Source organism: Bombina bombina, chromosome 6 (genome assembly GCF_027579735.1).
Source record: "Bombina bombina isolate aBomBom1 chromosome 6, aBomBom1.pri, whole genome shotgun sequence".
Taxonomy (NCBI): domain Eukaryota; kingdom Metazoa; phylum Chordata; class Amphibia; order Anura; family Bombinatoridae; genus Bombina; species Bombina bombina.
Window position 1 is genome coordinate 499,588,845 of NC_069504.1, and position 21,489 is coordinate 499,610,333.

Genomic DNA, 21,489 nt, shown 5'->3' on the forward strand with positions numbered 1-21,489 from the left:
GAACCTCCTCACATTGTGAGTAACAAACAGTAAAGTGCAAAAGTGGTCTAGATTTCTGCTTAACTCCAGAGAGGCCATCTGGCTCAGTATAGGAGTGCGGCACTCTTACTAGCCTGGTTTGATCCCCTGGAAGTGAGCTGTCTCCAAAAACTGTGCTCCGCCGCTGCAGAACACGTCTTGTCTTAGATGAAAGTTGGTAAAGGCTGGGCAAAGAGGCCCTTGCATGGAGGCTGCTTCTGGGTAAAGAATCTGAATCATGCGGAGCTGCTGGGTGCATATCCTCTACACTCTTTGGAGTGATGTTTAAGTCCATATCCTGGTACTGAAAGGGAATGGGCACCACTGCAGACATTGAAGGAGCTTCTGTTAATTCATGTCCTCCATTTCTCTGTGGTGACAGTTCCTTGCTTCCACCATCAAGGCTGAAGGCAGATGGCCGCCTGCGACTTCTGTGCCAGCAGATGGCACAGCCCAAAAGGAGACAAAAGCAGAGAAGGGCCAAGCCTGCCCCCAATAGCACCTGCAAGTGGACTGAACAAAAGGAGAAATCATAACTAAATAGAAACAACTTTGTTTCAATTTATGCAATATTAGATATCTTACTTCCTTGAAAATTGCCTGTAACAAACATTTTAAATAATGTGTATTTGAGAAAGAGTTAGCTTTAAAATTGTCAGACCATAGCAGTGGTTCATGTCTTTGAGCCCTTATAACTTTTTTGTGCAATATCTTTTTAATAATTTTTATTAGATGGTGTTATTATGAGCGTAACTGTACTTTGTAATGTATATTTGATATGTTTTGTGAGACTTTTTTTTTTTGCAAAACAGTTAACCAGAGATCTGAGGGCACGCTAAACAGATGCATGTTAACTTCAATTGCGCTCAAGCGATCGCGTTTACTTTCAACTTGTAATATGAGCTAAAAACCTGACGTGAGCAATCACCAGCGATAAACCCCTTATCGCTTGCATGTAACATTTATACGCCACTCATAATATGTCACATAATGGGTTCTCAGTTATCAGATTTTCACAATGGAGTGCATCAAATGGTTTATAAATAGCTCTTTTATTTTGTCATTTAAAATAGCTGTTTTTTGCCTGTTAAAGTCACCACCTATACTAAAAATATAAATACTTTAATACTCCCTATAGAAAAGCTATCTAAATCAAGTTACCAGTGTGTGGGGGGGGGGGGTGGAAGAGACAGGTCATTCAATTTTCCTTTTCTCTCTGTAAGTATTGTTTATAGACTGAGATATAGGATAAGAAGACCTTACTGTATAGAAAGATAGATAAGGTCTGCTAGTTCTGCTAGTTCTGCAGACTCCGCCCTTTTATACAGGGGCATATTCTTGAGAACAAAGGATTGAGGCTACAATCAGCTATAATACTGGGAAACCAATTTTACCCCCACATAGGGCTTGATTACAAGTGGAACGCTAATTTATTGCACGCCCGCAAACGTGCAAATTCAACCAGTTTCGGGTGTACAATAAATAACCATCAATTACAAGTGACTGGTTATTGCTACCATGAGCTCGCGGTAGCAATCAGCGTTCAAAAAATTAACCAGAGATCAGATCTCTGGTTAATTTTCTAAAGTTCCCCCAAAATAAAGTAGTGTGTTTTAGTTTTTAAAATAAAAAAATAAGCATCTTTATTTTTTTTAAATATAACTCCTACAATCAGTTACAAGGGGTTAAAAGTGCCGGGTGTGGGGTGCTAGAAAAAAACTGCACTAAAAAGTGCCTTAACATTGAGGTTTATGTGTTACATATACAACACATTCATATACATTTATAATCTGCTGTATTTCGCACTCACCTTGTAATCTCGCCCATAATATTTTAAAAGATCTACTGAGCACATTAGCTTAGTGTTCATGGTTTTTTTTTATTAACCAGCATACTGCACTAAAATACTACACTTTGTTCTTGCAAAAAAAAAGAGGTAAACATTTAGCAAAAAAGGAATTTATAATGGAACTTTTTTTCTAATTGTATTTACGACTGCTACTATATTTGAACTATAAAAGGGAAAAGTAGCAGTTGGTAGATGCATTTCCACTTGCCTCTTTCTGGGTAGTAGAGGGTCTTCTGCAGAATCCCTATATCTGCCCCTGTGCTACTTCTAAAGAATGTGACATTGCTTTGGAAAAGAAAGTACCATTTCCTCTCTCATAAGACTGCTAAAACATTGGCAATCACCTGCTTAACAGAAAATGGGGATATATCCCACAGAAAGGGTTAGTCTACCCTGTCTGACATAGAGGGATATATGAAAAACTGGAAAACTATCTTTCAATGAATCTGTACGTCTCTCTAGTAGGCAGGTGATCTCCATAGGAAATGATTATCTACTGTACCACAAAACAAGCGAAGGAGACACAAAGTTCTACATAACAAACATTTCTCAAAATGTATTAGCTGGTAAGCACAATCGGCACATACAACGTGTGCTGTGAATGTGGAAAATATAATGAACAACAGAACTGTTTCACATAAAACATCAGAAAACTGGCAAATTATTTAACTTGAAATTACTCACTTGTGTAGTGGTAATTTGTGGTACTTTTTTTATAGAGTTTGGACTACTTTTATTGGTTTTGTAATTCTATGAAGTTTAAGTAAAATATGGCAATAATTCAGTATCCAGATGTGATGGAAGCTACTAGTAAACCACTTTTATGCCCGTGCTGGACAAACCAGGGGGATGATTTTGTTTGTATAATTATCTTAACCTTCTTCTTTTTAAGGTGTAAATGTGAAGTAGGCCTCAGGCTTCTCTCTCTTTTCCTTACCCACTGTATGGCCCCATGTTTTCTCTATTTTTATTCACATTGCATTTTTTTTTCCTTTGAAGAGGACTTACAAGTCTAAATTAGGCCAAGCCAAGAATCCGTAAACTAGAAATGATTTTGTCAACACCTTGATTTTATGATGGAGATACTACTCTTCAAAACAGAATAAAGTATTGACAAATATAAAGATTACAAAAAGTTTAGGGAGATCCGTACGGAGCTTGAAGGGCCGTGTTTCTGGCGAGTCTTCAGACTCGCCAGAAACAGCAGTTATGAAGCAGCAGTCACAAAGACTGCTGCTCCATAACCTGTCCACCTGCTCTGAGCAGGCGGACAGACATCGCCGGAAATCAACCCGATTGAGTATGATCGGGTTGATTGACACCCCCCTGCTGGCGGCCCATTGGCCGTGAGTCTGCAGGGGGTGGCATTGCACCAGCAGCTCTTGTGAGCTGCTGGTGCAATGCTGAATAAGGCAAGCGTATTGCTCGCCGTATTCAGCGAGGTCTGGCGGACCTGATACGTACTGTCGGATCAGGTCCGACAGACCTTGATAAATAGAGGCCAGATGCCCCAATTTATCTAAGTCTGGCGGACCTGATCCGACAGTGCGGATCAGGTCCTCCAGACCTCGCTGAATATGGCGAGCAATACGCTCGCCGTATTCAGCATTGCACCAGCAGCTCACATGAGCTGCTGGTGCAATGCCGCCCCCTGCAGACTCGCGGCCAATGGGCCGTCAGCAGGGGGGTGTCAATCAACCCGATCGTACTCGATTGGGTTGATTTCCGGCGATGTCTGTCCGCCTGCTCAGAACAGGCGGACAGGTTATGGAGCAGCGGTCTTTGTGACCACTGCTTCATAACTGCTGTTTCTGGCGAGCCTGCAGGCTCGGCAGAAACACGGGGCATCAAGCTCCATTCGGAGCGTGATAGATAGGCCCCATGGGCAATATCCATAATGAATCAATGGCTGATGGCTGAGGTGTAGCTATATTCCTCTAAGCACACTGAGCAAGGAGTCCACGTCTGGTTGCCCCTTTTTCCCATAGGGAGACTAAATACATACAGAGAGTAGTGCACTCACAGGAACGAACAACTGGCTTAATAACATTGTTAGCCTGTTCTATGGCGATTTACCACCTGGGTGCAGCTTTTTAGCCCAGTAATGCTTTTCACAGTCCAGCGCCGAAATACCAGGCAATTCCTCTCTGAACAAGGAACACAGCAACCCCAGACGATCGTTTCGTCCTTCATTGGGCCTCTTCAGTGAGGTGTAGCTATATTCTGGGGTTGCTGTGTTCCTTGTTCAGAGAAGAATTGCCTGGTATTTCGGCGCTGGACTGACCGTAATAGGCGGGATCAGACTGATATACTACAGGAAAGTTCTACTCTGTGAAAAGCATTACTGGGCTAAAAAGTTGCACCCAGGTGGTAAATCGCCATAGAACAGGCTAACAATGGTATTGAGCCAGTTGTTCGTTCCTGTGAGTGCACTTCTCTCTGTATGTATTTAGTCTCCCTATGGGAAAAAGGGGCAACCAGACGTGGACTCCTTGCTCAGTGTGCTTAGAGGAATATGGCTACACCTCACTGACGAGGCCCAATGAAGGCCGAAACGATCGTCTGGGGTTGCTGTGTTCCTTGTTCAGAGAAGAATTGCCTGGTATTTCGGCGCTGGACTGATCGTAATAGGAGGGATCAGACTGATATACTACAGGAAAGTTCTACTCTGTGAAAAGCATTACTGGGTAAAAAGTTGCACCCAGGTGGTAAATCGCCATAGAACAGGCTAACAATGGTATTGAGCCAGTTGTTCGTTCCTGTGAGTGCACTTCTCTCTGTATATATATATATATATATATATATATATATGTATGTTATACTTCTGTGTTAATTGCACTTCAAATCAAACTGGTAAACTTGATCCACAACAAGTGGTTTTACTAAACCAAGGGATTCTGGGTAACTCCAGGGGAATAATTCCCAAAACAGAAAGGTAATTGAGGTAATTAGCATACATTTGCATAAATCAGGAACTAAAGCAGCTAGGACTGATTTTAAATGATCAAGTTTATAATTAGATTCCAATACACTTAGAAGAAGCCTGACCGTAATAGCATCTTTATTTCTATATTTAATCTTTATTTTCAACTTTGACCAGAACCTTAAATGTACCGGCCATGGATTAGTTTCCAATTGAGGTAGTAAAAGTTTGGAAACTGGTGATAAAAACCTTTATCTCGATTAAAGTCTATGGAAATTTTTATACTACCAACAGTTTCCAAACTTTACCAACTCAATGGAAACTAGGCCTATATCGGTAAAATACTGGCTGGGTGGCATCCCTAATGTACACACACAGCCTGTGTAATTTATAAGCATGATATTGATTTCTGGTTGATTCATTGTATAGTGAATCTGTAAAGGATACTTGAAGGGACAGTCAACCCCAGAATTTTTGTTGTTCAAAAAGATAGATAATCCCTTTATTACCCATTCCCCAGTTCTGCATAACCAACACAGTTATAATACTATACTTTTTACCTCTGTGATTACCTTATATCTATGGCTCTGCAAACTGTCACCTTATTTCAGTTCTTTTGACAGATGCATTTTAGCCAATCAGTGCTCACTCCTAGGTAACTTCACGTGCGTGAGCTCATTGTTATCTATATGAAACACATGAACTAACTCCCTCTAGTGGTTAAAAACTGTCAAAATGCTTTTAGATTAGAGGCGGCCTTTAAGGTCTAAGAAATTAGCATATAAACCTCTTAGGTTTAGCTTTCAACTAAGAATACCAAGAGAACAAAGCAACATTTTTTCTTTCGTGATTCAGATAGAGCATAAAATTTTAAGCAACTTTCTAATTTACTCCTATTATCAAATTTTCTTCATTCTCTTGCGGCTAGATTTAGAGTTTTGTCGGTAAAGACCCGCGTAGCTAACGCATGTTTTTTTCCCCCCGCACCTTTTAAATACCGCTGGTATTTAGAGTTCACAGAATGGCTGCATTTTCAGTGCGTTAGGCTCCAAAAAGGGAGCGTAGAGCATAATTTACCGCCACTGCAACTCTCGATACCAGCGGTGCTTACGGATGTGGCCAGCTTCAAAAACGTGCTCGTGCACGATTCCCCCATAGGAAACAATGGGGCTGTTTGAGCTGAAAAAAAACCTAACACCTGCAAAAAAGCAGCGTTCAGCTCCTAACGCAGCCCCATTGTTTCCTATGGGGAAACACTTCCTAAGTCTGCACCTAACACCCTAACATGTACCCCGAGTCTAAACACCCCTAACCTTACACTTATTAACCCTAATCTGCCGCCCCCGCTATCGCTGACCCCTGAATATTATTATTAACCCCTAATCTGCCGCTCCGTACACCGCCGCAACCTACGTTATCCCTATGTACCCCTAATCTGCTGCCCCTAACACCGCCGACCCCTATATTATATTTATTAACCCCTAATCTGCTACCCCCAACGTCGTCTCAACCTACCTACAATAATTAACCCCTAATTTGCCGACCGGACCGCACCGCTACTCTAATAAATGTATTAACCCCTAAAGCTAAGTCTAACCCTAACACTAACACCCCCCTAAATTAAATATAATTTAAATCTAACGAAATAAATTAACTCTTATTAAATAAATTATTCCTATTTAAAGCTAAATACTTACCTGTAAAATAAATCCTAATATAGCTACAATATAAATTATAATTATATTGTAGCTATTTTAGGATTAATATTTATTTTACAGGCAACTTTGTATTTATTTTAACCAGGTACAATAGCTATTAAATAGTTAATAACTATTTAATAGCTACCTAGTTAAAATAATTACAAAATTACCTGTAAAATAAATCCTAACCTAAGTTACAATTAAACCTAACACTACACTATCAATAAATAAATTAAATAAACTACCTACAATTATCTACAATTAAACCTAACACTACACTATCAATAAATTAATTAAATACAATACCTACAAATAAATACAATTAAATAAACTAACTAAAGTACAAAAAATAAAAAAGAACTAAGTTACAAAAAATAAAAAAATATTTACAAACATTAGAAAAATATTACAACAATTTTAAACTAATTACACCTACTCTAAGCCCCCTAATAAAATAACAAAGACCCCCAAAATAAAAAAATGCCCTACCCTATTCTAAAATTAAAATAGAAAAGCTCTTTTACCTTACCAGCCCTGAAAAGGGCCCTTTGCGGGGCATGCCCCAAAGAATTCAGCTCTTTTGCCTGTAAAAAAAAAAAATACAATACCCCCCCCCCAACATTACAACCCACCACCCACATACCCCTAATCTAACCCAAACCCCCCTTAAATAAACCTAACACTAAGCCCCTGAAGATCTCCCTACCTTATCTTCACCACACCGGGTATCAGCGATCCATCCAGGCTCCGATGTCTTGATCCAAGCCCAAGCGGGGGGCTGAAGATGTCCATGATCCGGCTGAAGTCTTCATCCAAGCGGGAGCTGAAGAGGTCCATGATCCGACTGAAGTCTTCTATCAAGCGGCATCTTCAATCTTCTTTCTTCTGGATCCATGTAGTTCATCCCGCCGATGCGGAACATCCATCTTCACCAACGACTTCCCGACGAATGACGGTTCCTTTAAGGGACGTCATCCAAAATGGCGTCCCTCGAATTCCGATTGGCTGATAGGATTCTATCAGCCAATCGGAATTAAGGTAGGAAAATTCTGATTGGCTGATGGAATCAGCCAATCAGATTCAAGTTCAATCCGATTGGCTGATCCGATCAGCCAATCAGATTGAGCTTGCATTCTATTGGCTGTTCCTACCTTAATTCCGATTGGCTGATAGAATCCTATCAGCCAATCGGAATTCGAGGGACGCCATCTTGGATGACGTCCCTTAAAGGAACCGTCATTCGTCGGGAAGTCGTCGGTGGGATGAACTACATGGATCCGGAAGAAAGAAGATTAAAGATGCCGCTTGATAGAAGACTTCAGCCGGATCATGGACATCTTCAGCCCCCCGCTTGGGCTTGGATCAAGACATCAGAGGCTCTTCTGGATCGATCGGTGAACCCGGCGTGGTGAAGACAAGGTAGGGAGATCTTCAGGGGCTTAGTGTTAGGTTTATTTAAGGGGGGTTTGGGTTAGATTAGGGGTATGTGGGTGGGGGGTTGTAATGTTGGGGGGGGGTATTGTATGGTTTTTTTTTACAGGCAAAAGAGCTGAATTATTTGGGGCATGCCCCGCAAAGGGCCCTTTTCAGGGCTGGTAAGGTAAAAGAGCTTTTCTATTTTAATTTTAGAATAGGGTAGGGCATTTTTTTATTTTGGGGGTCTTTGGTATTTTATTAGGGGGCTTAGAGTAGGTGTAATTAGTTTAAAATTGTTGTAATATTTTTCTAATGTTTGTAAATATTTTTTTATTTTTTGTAACTTAGTTCTTTTTTATTTTTTGTACTTTAGTTAGTGTATTTATTTGTATTTATTTGTAGGTATTGTATTTAATTAATTTATTGATAGTGTAGTGTTAGGTTTAATTGTAACTTAGGTTAGGATTTATTTTACAGGTAATTTTGTAATTATTTTAACTAGGTAACTATTAAATAGTTATTAACTATTTAATAGCTATTGTACCTGGTTAAAATAATTACAAAGTTGCCTGTAAAATAAATATTAATCCTAAAATAGCTACAATATAATTATAATTTATATTGTAGCTACATTAGGGTTTATTTTACAGGTAAGTATTTAGCTTTAAATAGGAATAATTTATTTAATAAGAGTTAATTTATTTCGTCACATTTAAATTATATTTAAGTTAGGGGGGTGTTAGTGTTAGACTTAGCTTTAGGGGTTAATACATTTATTATAGTAGCGGTGTGGTCCGGTCGGCAGATTAGGGGTTAATAATTGTAGGTAGGTGGAGGCCACGTTGGGGGCGGCAGATTAGGGGTTAATAAATATAATATAGGGGTCGGCTGTGTTAGGGGCAGCAGATTAGGGGTACATAGGTATAATGTAGGTTGCGGCGGTGTACGGAGCGGCAGATTAGGGGTTAAAAAAATATGCAGGTGTCAGCGATAGCGGGGGCGGCAGATTAGGGGTTAATAAATATTATGTAGGTGTCGGCAGTGTTAGGGGCAGCAGATTAGGGGTACATAGGGATAACGTAGGTGGCGGCAGTGTGCGGTCGGCAGATTAGGGGTTAAAAAATTTAATAGAGTGGCGGCGATGTGGGGGGGCCTCGGTTTAGGGGTACATAGATAGTTTATGGGTGTTAGTGTACTGTAGAGCACAGTAGTTAAGAGCTTTATAAACTGGCGTTAGCCCAGAAAGCTCTTAACTACTGACTTTTTTCTGCGGCTGGAGTTTTGTCGTTAAATTTCTAACGCTCACTTCAGCCACGACTCTAAATACCGGCGTTAGAAAGATCCCATTGAAAAGATAGGATACGCAATTGACGTAAGGGGATCTGCGGTATGGAAAAGTCGCGGCTGCAAAGTGAGCGTTAGACCCTTTCCTGACTGACTCTAAATACCAGCGGTAGCCCAAAACCAGCGTTAGGAGCCTCTAACGCTGGTTTTGACGGCTAACGCCAAACTCTAAATCTAGCCGAGTGTATCTTTATTTGAAATGCAATGATGTAAGTTTAGATGCTGGCCCGTTTTTGGTGAATAACCTGGGTTGTCCTTGCTGATTGGTGGATAAATTCATCCACAGATAAAAAAGTGCTGTCCAGAGTTCTGATTCAAAAAAAAAAGTTTAGATGCCTTTTTTTTCAAATAAAGATAGCAAGAGAACGAAGAAAAAACATAATTTATGTAAGAACTTACCTGATAAATTCATTTCTTTCATATTAGCAAGAGTCCATGAGCTAGTGACGTATGGGATATACATTCCTACCAGGAGGGGCAAAGTTTCCCAAACCTCAAAATGCCTATAAATACACCCCTCACCACACCCACAAATCAGTTTAACGTATAGCCAAGAAGTGGGGTGATAAGAAAAAAGTGCGAAAGCATAAAAAATAAGGAATTGGAATAATTGTGCTTTATACAAAAAAATCATAACCACCACAAAAAAGGGTGGGCCTCATGGACTCTTGCTAATATGAAAGAAATGAATTTATCAGGTAAGTTCTTACATAAATTATGTTTTCTTTCATGTAATTAGCAAGAGTCCATGAGCTAGTGACGTATGGGATAATGACTACCCAAGATGTGGATCTTCCACGCAAGAGTCACTAGAGAGGGAGGGATAAAATAAAGACAGCCAATTCCGCTGAAAATAATCCACACCCAAAATAAAGATTAAATCTTATAATGAAAAAAACTGAAATTATAAGCAGAAGAATCAAACTGAAACAGCTGCCTGAAGTACTTTTCTACCAAAAACTGCTTCAGAAGAAGAAAACACATCAAAATGGTAGAATTTAGTAAAAGTATGCAAAGAAGACCAAGTGGCTGCTTTGCAAATCTGATCAACTGAAGCTTCATTCCTATACGCCCAGGAAGTAGAAACTGACCTAGTAGAATGAGCTGTAATCCTTTGAGGCTGAGTTTTACCCGACTCAACATAGGCATGATGAAACAAAGATTTTAACCAAGATGCCAAAGAAATGGCAGAAGCCTTCTGACCTTTCCTAGAACCGGAAAAGATAACAAATAGACTAGAAGTATTTCGGAAATCCTTAGTAGCTTCAACATAATATTTCAAAGCTCTAACTACATCCAAAGAATGCAACGACTTTTCCTTAGAATTCTTAGGATTAGGACACAATGAAGGAACCACAATTTCTCTACTAATGTTGTTAGAATTCACAACCTTAGGTAAAAATTTAAAAGAAGTTCGCAACACCGCCTTATCCTGATGAAAAATCAGAAAAGGAGACTCACAAGAAAGAGCAGATAATTCAGAAACTCTTCTAGCAGAAGAGATGGCCAAAAGAAACAAAACTTTCCAAGAAAGTAATTTAATGTCCAGCGAATGCATAGGTTCAAACGGAGGAGCTTGAAGAGCCCCCAGAACCAAATTCAAACTCCAAGGAGGAGAGATTGACTTAATAACAGGTTTTATACGAGCCAAAGCTTGTACAAAACAATGAATATCAGGAAGACTAGCAATCTTTCTGTGAAAAAGAACAGAAAGAGCAGAGATTTGACCTTTCAAGGAACTTGCAGACAAACCTTATCCAAACCATCCTGAAGAAACTGTAAAATTCTAGGAATTCTAAAAGAATGCCAAGAAAAATGATGAGAAAAACACCAAGAAATGTAAATCTTCCAGACTCGATAATATATCTTCCTAGATACAGTTTTACGAGCCTGTAACATAGTATTAATCACAGAGTCAGAGAAACCTCTATGACTGAGAATCAAGCGTTCAATCTCCATACCTTCAAATTTAAGGATTTGAGAACCTGATGGAAAAAAGGACCTTGCGATAGAAGGTCTGGTCTTAACGGAAGAGTCCACGGTTGGCAAGTGGCCATCCGGACAAGATCCGCATACCAAAACCTGTGAGGCCATGCTGGAGCCACCAGCAGAATAAACGAATGTTCCTTTAGAATCTTGGAAAAAGAACTATAGGCGGAAAGATATAAGCAGGATGATACTTCCAAGGAAGTGACAATGCATCCACTGCTTCCGCCTGAGGATCCCTGGATCTGGACAGATACCTGGGAAGCTTCTTGTTTAGATGAGAAGCCATCAGATCTATTTCTGGAAGTCCCCATATTTGAACAATCTGAAGAAATACCTCTGGGTGAAGAAACCATTCACCCGGATGTAGCTTTTGGCGACTGAGATAATCCGCTTCCCAATTGTCTATACCTGGGATATGAACCGCAGAAATTAGACAGGAGCTGGATTCCGCCCATACAAGTATTCGAGAGACTTCTTTCATAGCCAGAGGACTGTGAGTTCCTCCTTGATGATTGACATATGCCATGGTTGTGTCATCGTCCGTCTAGAAACAAATGAACGACTCTCTCTTTAGAAGAGGCCACGACTGAAAAGCTCTGAAAATTGCACGGAGTTCCAAAAATGTTGATTGGTAATCTCGCCTCCTGAGATTCCCAAACCCCTTGTGCTGTCAGAAACCCCCATACAGCTCCCCAACCTGTCAGACTTGCATCTGTTGAGATCACAGTCTAGGTTGGAAGAACAAAAGAAGCTTCCTGAACTAAACGATGGTGGTCTGTCCACCACGTCAGAGAGTGCCGAACAATCGGTTTTAAAGATATTAATTGAGATATCTTTGTATAATCCCTGCACCACTGGTTCAGCATACAGAGCTGAAGAGGTCGCATGTGAAAACGAGCAAAGGAGATCGCATCCAATGCAGCAGTCATAAGACCTAGAATTTCCATGCATAAGGCTACCGAAGGGAAAGATTGAGACTGAAGGTTTCGATAAGCTGAAACCAATTTCAGACGCCTCTTGTCCGTCAGAGACAGAATCAAGAACACTGAATCTATCAGGAAACCTAAAAAGGTTACCCTTGTCTGAGGAATCAAACGAACCTTTTGGTAAATTGATCCTCTAACCATGTTCTTGAAGAAACAACACTTATAAAAGACTGTAAAGGTTCTTTCTAGTGAAAATGAGCAAAGGGAATTGAATCCAATGCTGTGGCCATAAGACCTAAAACTTCTATGCATATATAGCAACTGAAGGAAATAATAGAGACTAAAGGTACCGATAGACGGAACCCAATAACATTATCCCTTGTCTGATAGAGACAAGGACAGTGACACAAACTATCTGGAAACCTAAAAAAGGTGACCCTTGTGTGAGGAATCAAGAGCTTTTGAAAAGAAGATCCTCTAACTATGTCCTGAAGAGTAAGTGAATCATATGAGATTCCGCATCCTCAGAAAATAATCTGAATGAAAACAGAAAAATGAAAATATGCATTTATTCTATCTAATGAAAACAAATAATGCTATCAATGACCATAAAAAGGCAAAATAGTTTGAATAAAACTCCAAAACCCGGTTCCTCAAAAGGAACTGGAAGAAATACCCCAGAAGATTCCAGGTCTGAGCAGCGCTTGAACCCCATGGGTGCCCAGCCATGCTTCAACAGTACCCAAAATATATAGGACAGAAACACAGTTAAAGAAAGTGCTAGCCTTACTGGAATAAAATCAAAGAAATTTGGACAAAATAAATTTCAAAGAAGCCTTAACCTGCCCCTTACCAGCCAAGCTGGAATACGGCACGTACATCGCAAAATTAGGGAGCTGATTTCGAACTCCAATTATAGACATGTTACTTGGGAAAGAACTCAGGAATTCGTTCCTTAATAAGAACAACCAAACCAGTATAAGCTTAAAGTTTTAGTCTTAGAACTCAACCTTGAAGCCCAGAGTAACAGTTAAGAATTGAATCCAATTATAAAACAAATAATTGATTATCTTAGAACAAAAGAAATATGGATTTTTTTTTTTTTTTTTTAAATCACAAAATTCTTCTAGCTAAAAAAGCTAAAGACATAGATTAACCCTCATTTGCGAAAATATTCAATAAAATGAAGACACAAATGAAATTATTAGCATGATAGTCCAGTTTAAAGGACCAACCAATACAGTGGACTTGCATAATCAATAAATGCAAAACAAAAAGACAAATGCAACAGCACCTAGTCTAGTAAATGTTGTCCCTTTAACAATGCTAAAATAAATCACAGGACCAAGAAAAGTACCTGAAACTAAATAATTTTCCATAAATAAGATACAACTATCTAAAGGAAAATAAATACTATTTTGCTATAGAAACAATAGCATAATTAGTAGAATTAGAGATAGCCCCAATAAACTGCTGGCAAAGAATATAGTTTATAACCTTTGAAGAAGGAATAAAAGAAAATTCTCAGCCTATTCCATTCCCTAGTATAGGGAATTGGAAAGAAAACCACTGAAAACACAGAATAAATAAATAGGCAGAAATAATGTCAGCTAGTCTTAAAGAACTAGTTACCTTAATATCCAAAATAATCAACACCTTTTCAACAAAGAACAAATGTACTTTAATAATAGAAAAATAATAAAATAGTAGATTTGTTAGTGTCAATATCTGATGAAGAAAATTTCTGAAAGAGAAAAAAACATCATCAGAGAAGGATAAATCGGTATGTTGTTGGTCATTTGAAACTTCAATAATTAAATAAGAAGTGAAAAAGACCAAAAAATTTTATTAGAAGGCACGAAGTCAGACAAAGCCTTTAACATAGAATCAGAAAAATATTTCTTATAAGTCTTCTAAATATTTCTTGTAAGAAAAGAAAATATATAAAGCATAAATACTAATGGATTCCTCATGTAAAAGTATAACATAATAACTTATTACAAACCATAGCTAAAGATAAACATTTATAACATTTAAAATAAATGAACTTAGCTTTGGTAGAACTGAAACTCAGTTAAGCGTTTTTCCAGAAGTGGCTTCTGATTCAGAGTCCATCTGAGACATCTTGCAATATGTAATAGAAAAAACAACATATAAAGCAAAATTGATCAAATTCCTTAAATGACAGTTTCAGGAATGGGAAAAAAATGCCAATGAACAAGCTTCTAGCAACCAGAAGCAATAAATAATGAGACTTAAATATTGTGGAGACAACAATGACGCTCGAATTTTTTAGCGCCAAAAAAAGCCGCCCACATTATTTGGCGCCTAAATGCTTTTGGCACCAAAAATGGCGCCACATCCGGTAACGCCGACATTTTTTGGCGCAAAAGCGTAAAAAAAATGACGCAACTTCCGGCGACACGTATGACTCCGGAAATGACAAGAAATTTTTTGCGCCAAGAAAGTCCGCGCCAAGAATGACGCAATAAAATGAAGCATTTTCAGCCCCCGCGAGCCTAATAGCCTACAGGAAAAAAAGTCAAATTTTAAGGTAAGAAAAAATTGAATTATTCATACGCATTATCCCAAATATGAAACTGACTGTCTGAAAATAAGGAAGGTTGAACATCCTGAATCAAGGCAAATAAATGTTTAAACACATATATTTAGAACTTTATATAAAAGTGCCCAACCATAGCTTAGAGTGTCACAGAAAATAAGACTTACTTACCCCAGGACACTCATCTACATGTAGTAGAAAGCCAAACCAGTACTGAAACGAGAATCAGTAGAGGTAATGGTATATATAAGAGTATATCGTCGATCTGAAAAGGGAGGTAAGAGATGAATCTCTACGACCGATAACAGAGAACCTATGAAATAGACCCCGTAGAAGGAGATCATTGAATTCAAATAGGCAATACTCTCCTCACATCCCTCTGACATTTACTGCACGCTGAGAGGAAAACCGGGCTCCAACCTGCTGCGGAGCGCATATCAACGTAGAATCTAGCACAAACTTACTTCACCACCTCCATAGGAGGCAAAGTTTGTAAAACTGATTTGTGGGTGTGGTGAGGGGTGTATTTATAGGCATTTTGAGGTTTGGGAAACTTTGCCCCTCCTGGTAGGAATGTATATCCCATACGTCACTAGCTCATGGACTCTTGCTAATTACATGAAAGAAATTGATAATAGGAGTAAATTAGAAAGTTGCTTAAAATTGCATGCTCTATCTGAATCACAAAAGAAAAATTTGAGTTCAGTGTCCCTTTAACCAACACAGTTATATTAATATACTTTTTACCTCTGTGATTACCTTTTATCTGAACATCTTCTGACAGCCCCCTGATCACATAACTTTTTATTTATTATCTATTGGCTTGCATTTAGTACTGTGTTGTTATCTATATGGCCCACATGAACTAGCAGTCTCCTGTTATGAAAAGCAAATAAAAAAGCATGAGATTAATTGGATGCCTGTAGTGGCTTAGAAACAGGCAGAAATGTAGAGGTTTAAATGCTATAAAGTATATTAATATAACAATGTCGGTTGTGCAAAGCTGGGGAATGGGTAATAAAGGCTATATTTATATTTTTAAACAATAACAATTTTAGTGTAGACTGTCCCTTTATACTAATTGCAATATGATTAAAGTGAGTGAAATCACCTCCAGTAAGATAAAAGAACTAATTGCATTTTCACATCAACACAAATTCACGGAATGTTGTGGATATGAAAATGTCCTATAATGAGGTTTTACTTCACTTGTTTACTCTCTATTACTTACAGATACCCAGACATGTCAGATCCACACAAATAGAAATCAGACCACATTCTATATGTGAAGATGTACTGAAGTTCTGTGGTATGGGGGGGCATAAGGTGTTAAGGTGCTAATGTGAAGCAATACTAGCTGGATGGAACAAGTAAGAGCTTTTCAAATGCATGAAAAAGGTTACACTGACTCTTAAAGCCAGATCTCCTTGTGCACTGAAACATACTCCTTTGTTCTTGCTAACAGCCTATACGAGAGATGTAAAAACCAAACACTGTATTTACTGTGATAAATATAATTCTGCTGCTGAAGCCAGTAATAATGCAGAATTGTGTTATGAGGTCTTGGGAATGTCCCAGGTGCAATGTAACTAGTTAAGTAGTGTTATAGCAAGAGAGTTTAAAATACTCAGGTATGGACCCGATCATGGAAAAAATAACACTTTAATCTCCTGAAGTTTACTGATAAGATAGACTAGAAACATAAAAGCAAACAGGGAGGTGGAAAAGAATTACACATGACTAACAAGGAGTGTAATTACTAATTGTCAATAAGGCAAAGATTGTAGGAGCAGAATAAGAAAATACTGTTTACATACAGAGACAAGACAGAGAAATCTACAGGCGTTATAGTGAGAGGTCATACAAGTACTAGGATGTGCTACAGGGAAAGGTTATGCAAAGCAATAGGTTTCATTATAAATAGAGGTTATGCAGAGTAATATGGGGTATTATAGAGATATGTTATACCGAGCTATAGTAGTAATTACAAGGAAAAGGGTATACAGAGCAATAGAATGGCTTATAGAGGGTATGCAGAGCAATAGAATGAATTATAGAAAGAAGATCCCTAGAGCAATAGTGAGAGTTAAACTTTTACATAGGGCAATTTAATATTATGGGATTAAACCATGGAAGGAAATGTAAGAAACTAAGGGGTGAAGGTAAACAAATGATGTAGTTCTGAAAAAAAAACTGTGAGGTAAATGCAATAAATACAAACAGTATAAACTAAAGCTATGAGCAGAATGAGAGTGTGATGGGAGGGGGGGGGTCACATGGAAGATAAGAAGTGCCACACCTTCCTGATGCTTATTTAGAAGGACCTGAATCAGCAGCCAGATAAAGAGAAATACTACAACCCCTTCAATCATGCCCTTGGAGCAGAAAAAGATGATTGAATGGCACAAGGCTTGGGGTGATGTCGGTTCTTCTGGTGCCTCAGAGATCTCACAGTCGTTGTCCATCATCTTCAGCAATTGGCCTCTCCACCCTTTAGGGATGTAAAGAAAGTGTCACAGTTCCCATGCTCATATTGTGATATTTAAAATGAGGACAGCAAGAGGGTGATCTTAAGAGTCACCAAAGGAGGTAGTGATCTAGTAGAGGTACCATATTAATCAAGGTACACAAATCAAGAAAACTCCAAAAAATGTCTAATAACATTTTTCATAAATGCATCGAAGATAAAAGGTCATCTTTTAGATGGTGCTTGACACTAGATTGTCACAAGGCCCTGCAGCCAAGGAGTATTTAATTGTCTTTCTCCTCAGGCTGCACGATGCTGCCCGCTGTGCCAAGCAGCTGTAAAGGGAGGGCAGAATATCTGGGTGTCTTGTTTTCCCGAATTCCTAGTCATTATTTTGGAGGACTAGGGGCATATATCTTCCTGTAATCCCAAAGAGAAGATTGCAGGTGAGGACCCATGTCTGTTACAGATGACAGTTCCCACGATGGTGCCAAAACACAGCTTTGCTAGTAGCAATCAAAGCAGTCTCCTCCTCTCCCCCCTTCTCTTCCCACTGAATTGTCAAAAGGAATTACTTTTTTTTAGAAGCAGTCATGCAAAATGCATCTGGTATTAACTCACGTGTTGCCAGAGGGCATTAAAATCCAGGATTTATATGACCAGTCAACATTTGCACACATGTTGAGTATTTACATCTATATGTGTAAAAGAGAACCAATTATGGCCTATGGATCACCCCCCAAAAAAGTATGTTTAATTAAAATGAGAGTAATCCATATAACTATTATATTAAAGCACATGTTTAAATAGATTACGCTATCAATCCACTCCTCCTATACAAACATCTAACAAACATCTATATAACTATAACATATTTTGGCTTATAAATATTACATCTGAATAAATAAGCCTCTTACACAATATAGAAGTTGTTTTTATATATATATATAAATATATATATATATATACACATACATATACATACACACATACATATATATATTATTACGCTATCTTCTCAATGTTTTGTTTTAAAGATTATTGAATGTCATTTCAGATATTCTCTCTTTATTTGCAAAATGTGTGTTCCTGTACTAAGAAAAAAAATGGTTTGGATTTATGTTTGTGAGTGAGGCGTCACTGTCCATAAATAAAGCAACTTTGTGTTCTGCTTATCCGCCTGTGATCAATCAGGTCTTAAAGGGACATGAAAGCCAAAAAAAATATTTCATGATTCAGGTATAGAATACATTTTTAAACAATATTCCAATTTACTTTTATTATCTAATTTGCAACATTCATTAGATATTCATAGTTAAAGGGACACTGAACCCAAAATTTTTCTTTTGTGATTCAGATAGAGCATGCATTTTTAAGCAACTTTCTAATTTACTCCTATTATCAAATTTTCTTTATTCTCTTGGTATCTTTATTTGAAATGCAAGAATCTAAGTTTAGATGCCGGTCCATTTTGGTGAACAACCTGGGTTGTCCTTGTTGATTGGTGGAAAAAATCCCTCCACCAATCAAAAAGTGCTGTCCAGAGTTCTTAACCCAAAAAAGCTTAGATGGCTTTTATTTCAAATAAAGATAGCAAGAGAATGAGAAAATTGATAATAGTAGTAAATTAGAAAGTTGATTAAAATTGCATTCTCTATCTGAATCACAAAAGAAAAAAATTGGGTTCAGTGTCCCTTTAAAGAAATAGCAAAGCACACGGGTGAACCAATCACAAGAGGTATCTATGTACAGCCACCAATCAGCAGCTACTGAGCCTATTTAGATATGATAATTTTTAAAATTGCATGCTCTTTTTAAATTGTGAAAGAACAAATTTAGGTTTTATGTCCCTTTAAGGCCCATGAAACTTTCTGTTAGACTCAAAATAATTTTTTTTAACATGTTTAAATAGTGCTCTTTCATATGCACTATTTTGGTGGTCACTGTCCCTTTAATTAGTTCAGAAGATTGATTAATACAGCCAATCGGGTGTATGTCTGCTCAGTCTGGTGTGCTCACATTGTTCTATATTTACTTATTTCATTCTCCCTTTTCTTAGAAGAAAAAGAGCAAGAGCTATAGATTTATAGAAAATGCAACAGCAAATTGACGAGCTGCATGCAGCCATCGTTGAGCTTATGTAATATTCTGTAATACACCTTTAAGGCAAATCACTCCTTCAATTGGATTCCTCACTATATCAGCTGTGTTTCACTTTCAAGCAATGCCTGATTAAGTACTGTTGCTGTTTACATTGAGCTCCATTTTTGTCTTTGACTACCGTTTTATGCAGATCCGCATCAACTTTATCTCGTTTGTTTCTCTGAATACAATCAACCAGCATAACAAGACTGAAGCTGCGCTCTACCTATTTGTATTATTTCAAGAAACTCTGAGTCTCAGTATTCTGCTCCTTTACCTCTCTCCCCATCTGTTACTGTCATTCCTCCGGACTCCGCTCTCGGATTACCTTGTGTCTCCTCCTCTGTTCCTGCCATCACTACAGCCTTCCACTCTAGCTCCTCCCCAAACATTTCCTGGATCATCATGTTCACGGACATCTCATACCAAGCGGTAGTGTCCGGTAAGCTGGATGATGTTTTCTATCACAATAACATCATTTATGTAAGAATTTACCTGATAAATTCATTTCTTTCATATTGGCAAGAGTCCATGAGCTAGTGACGTATGGGATATACAATCCTACCAGGAGGGGCAAAGTTTCCCAAACCTCAAATGCCTATAAATACACCCCCTAACCACACCCACAATTCAGTTTAACGAATAGCCAAGTAGTGGGGTGATAAAGAAAGGAGTAAAAAGCATCAACAAAGGAATTTGGTAATAATTGTGCTTTATACAAAAAAAATCATAACCACCATAAAAAGGGTGGGCCTCCTGGACTCTTGCCAATATGAAAGAAATGAATTTATCAGGTAAATTCTTACATAAATTATGTTTTCTTTCATGTAATTGGCAAGAGTCCATGAGCTAGTGACGTATGGGATATCAAATACCCAAGATGTGGAACTCCACGCAAGAGTCACTAGAGAGGGAGGGATAAAAATAGCCACAACCCAAAATATAAGTTTATTCTTTAAATGACAAGAAAAACTTAAAACATCAGCAGAAGAATCAAACTGAAACAGCTGCCTGAAGAACTTTTCTACCAAAAACTGCTTCTGAAGAAGCAAATACATAAAAACGGTAGAATTTAGTAAATGTATGAAAAGAAGACCAAGTTGTCGCTTTGCAAATTTGATCAACTGAAGCTTCATTCTTAAAAGCCCACAAAGTGGAGACTGATCTAGTAGAATGAGCTGTAATTCTCTGAGGCGGGGCCTGACCCGACTCCAAATAAGCCTGAAGAATCAAAAGCTTTAACCAAGAAGCCAAGTAAATAGCAGAAGTCTTCTGACCTTTCCTAGGACCAGAAAATATAACAAATAGACTAGAAGTCTTCCTGAAATCTTATTAGCTTCAATATAATATTTCAACGCTCTCACCATATCCAAAGAATGTAAGGATCTTTCCAAATAATTCTTAGGATTAGGACACAAGGAAGGGACAACAATTTCTCTACTAATGTTGTTAGAATTCACAGCCTTAAGAAAAAATTTAAATCAAGTCCGCAAATCTTCCTTATCCTGATGAAAAATCAGAAAAGGAGATTCACAAGAAAAAACAGATAGCTCAGAAACTCTTCTAGCAGAAGAGATGGCCAAAAGGAACAACACTTTCCAAGAAAGTAGATAAATGTCCAAAGAATGCATAGGCTCAAAATGGAGGAGCCTGTAAAGCCCTCAAAACCAAATTAAGACTCCAAGGAGGAGAGATTGATTTAATGACAGGCTTAATACGAACTAAAGCCTGTACAAAACAGTGAATATCAGGAAGTTTAGCAAACTTTCTGTGAATAAAGCAGAAAGAGCAGAGATTTGTCCCTTCAAGGAACTTGCAGACAAACCCTTATCCAAACCATCCGGAAGAAACTGTAAAATTCTTGCAACTCTAAAAGAATGCCAAGAGAATTTATGAGAACACCATGAAATGTAAGTCTTCCAAACTCGATAATAAATCTTTCTAGACGGATTTACAAGCTTGTAACATAGTATTAATCACTGAGTCAGAGAAACCTCTATGACTTAGCACTAAGCAATCAATTTCCATACCTTAAAATTGAATGATTTGAGAACCTGATGGAAAAACGGACCTTGAGAAAGTAGGTCCGGCCTTAACGGAAGTGGCCAAGGTTGGCAGCTGGACATGCGAACAAGACCCGCATACCAAAACC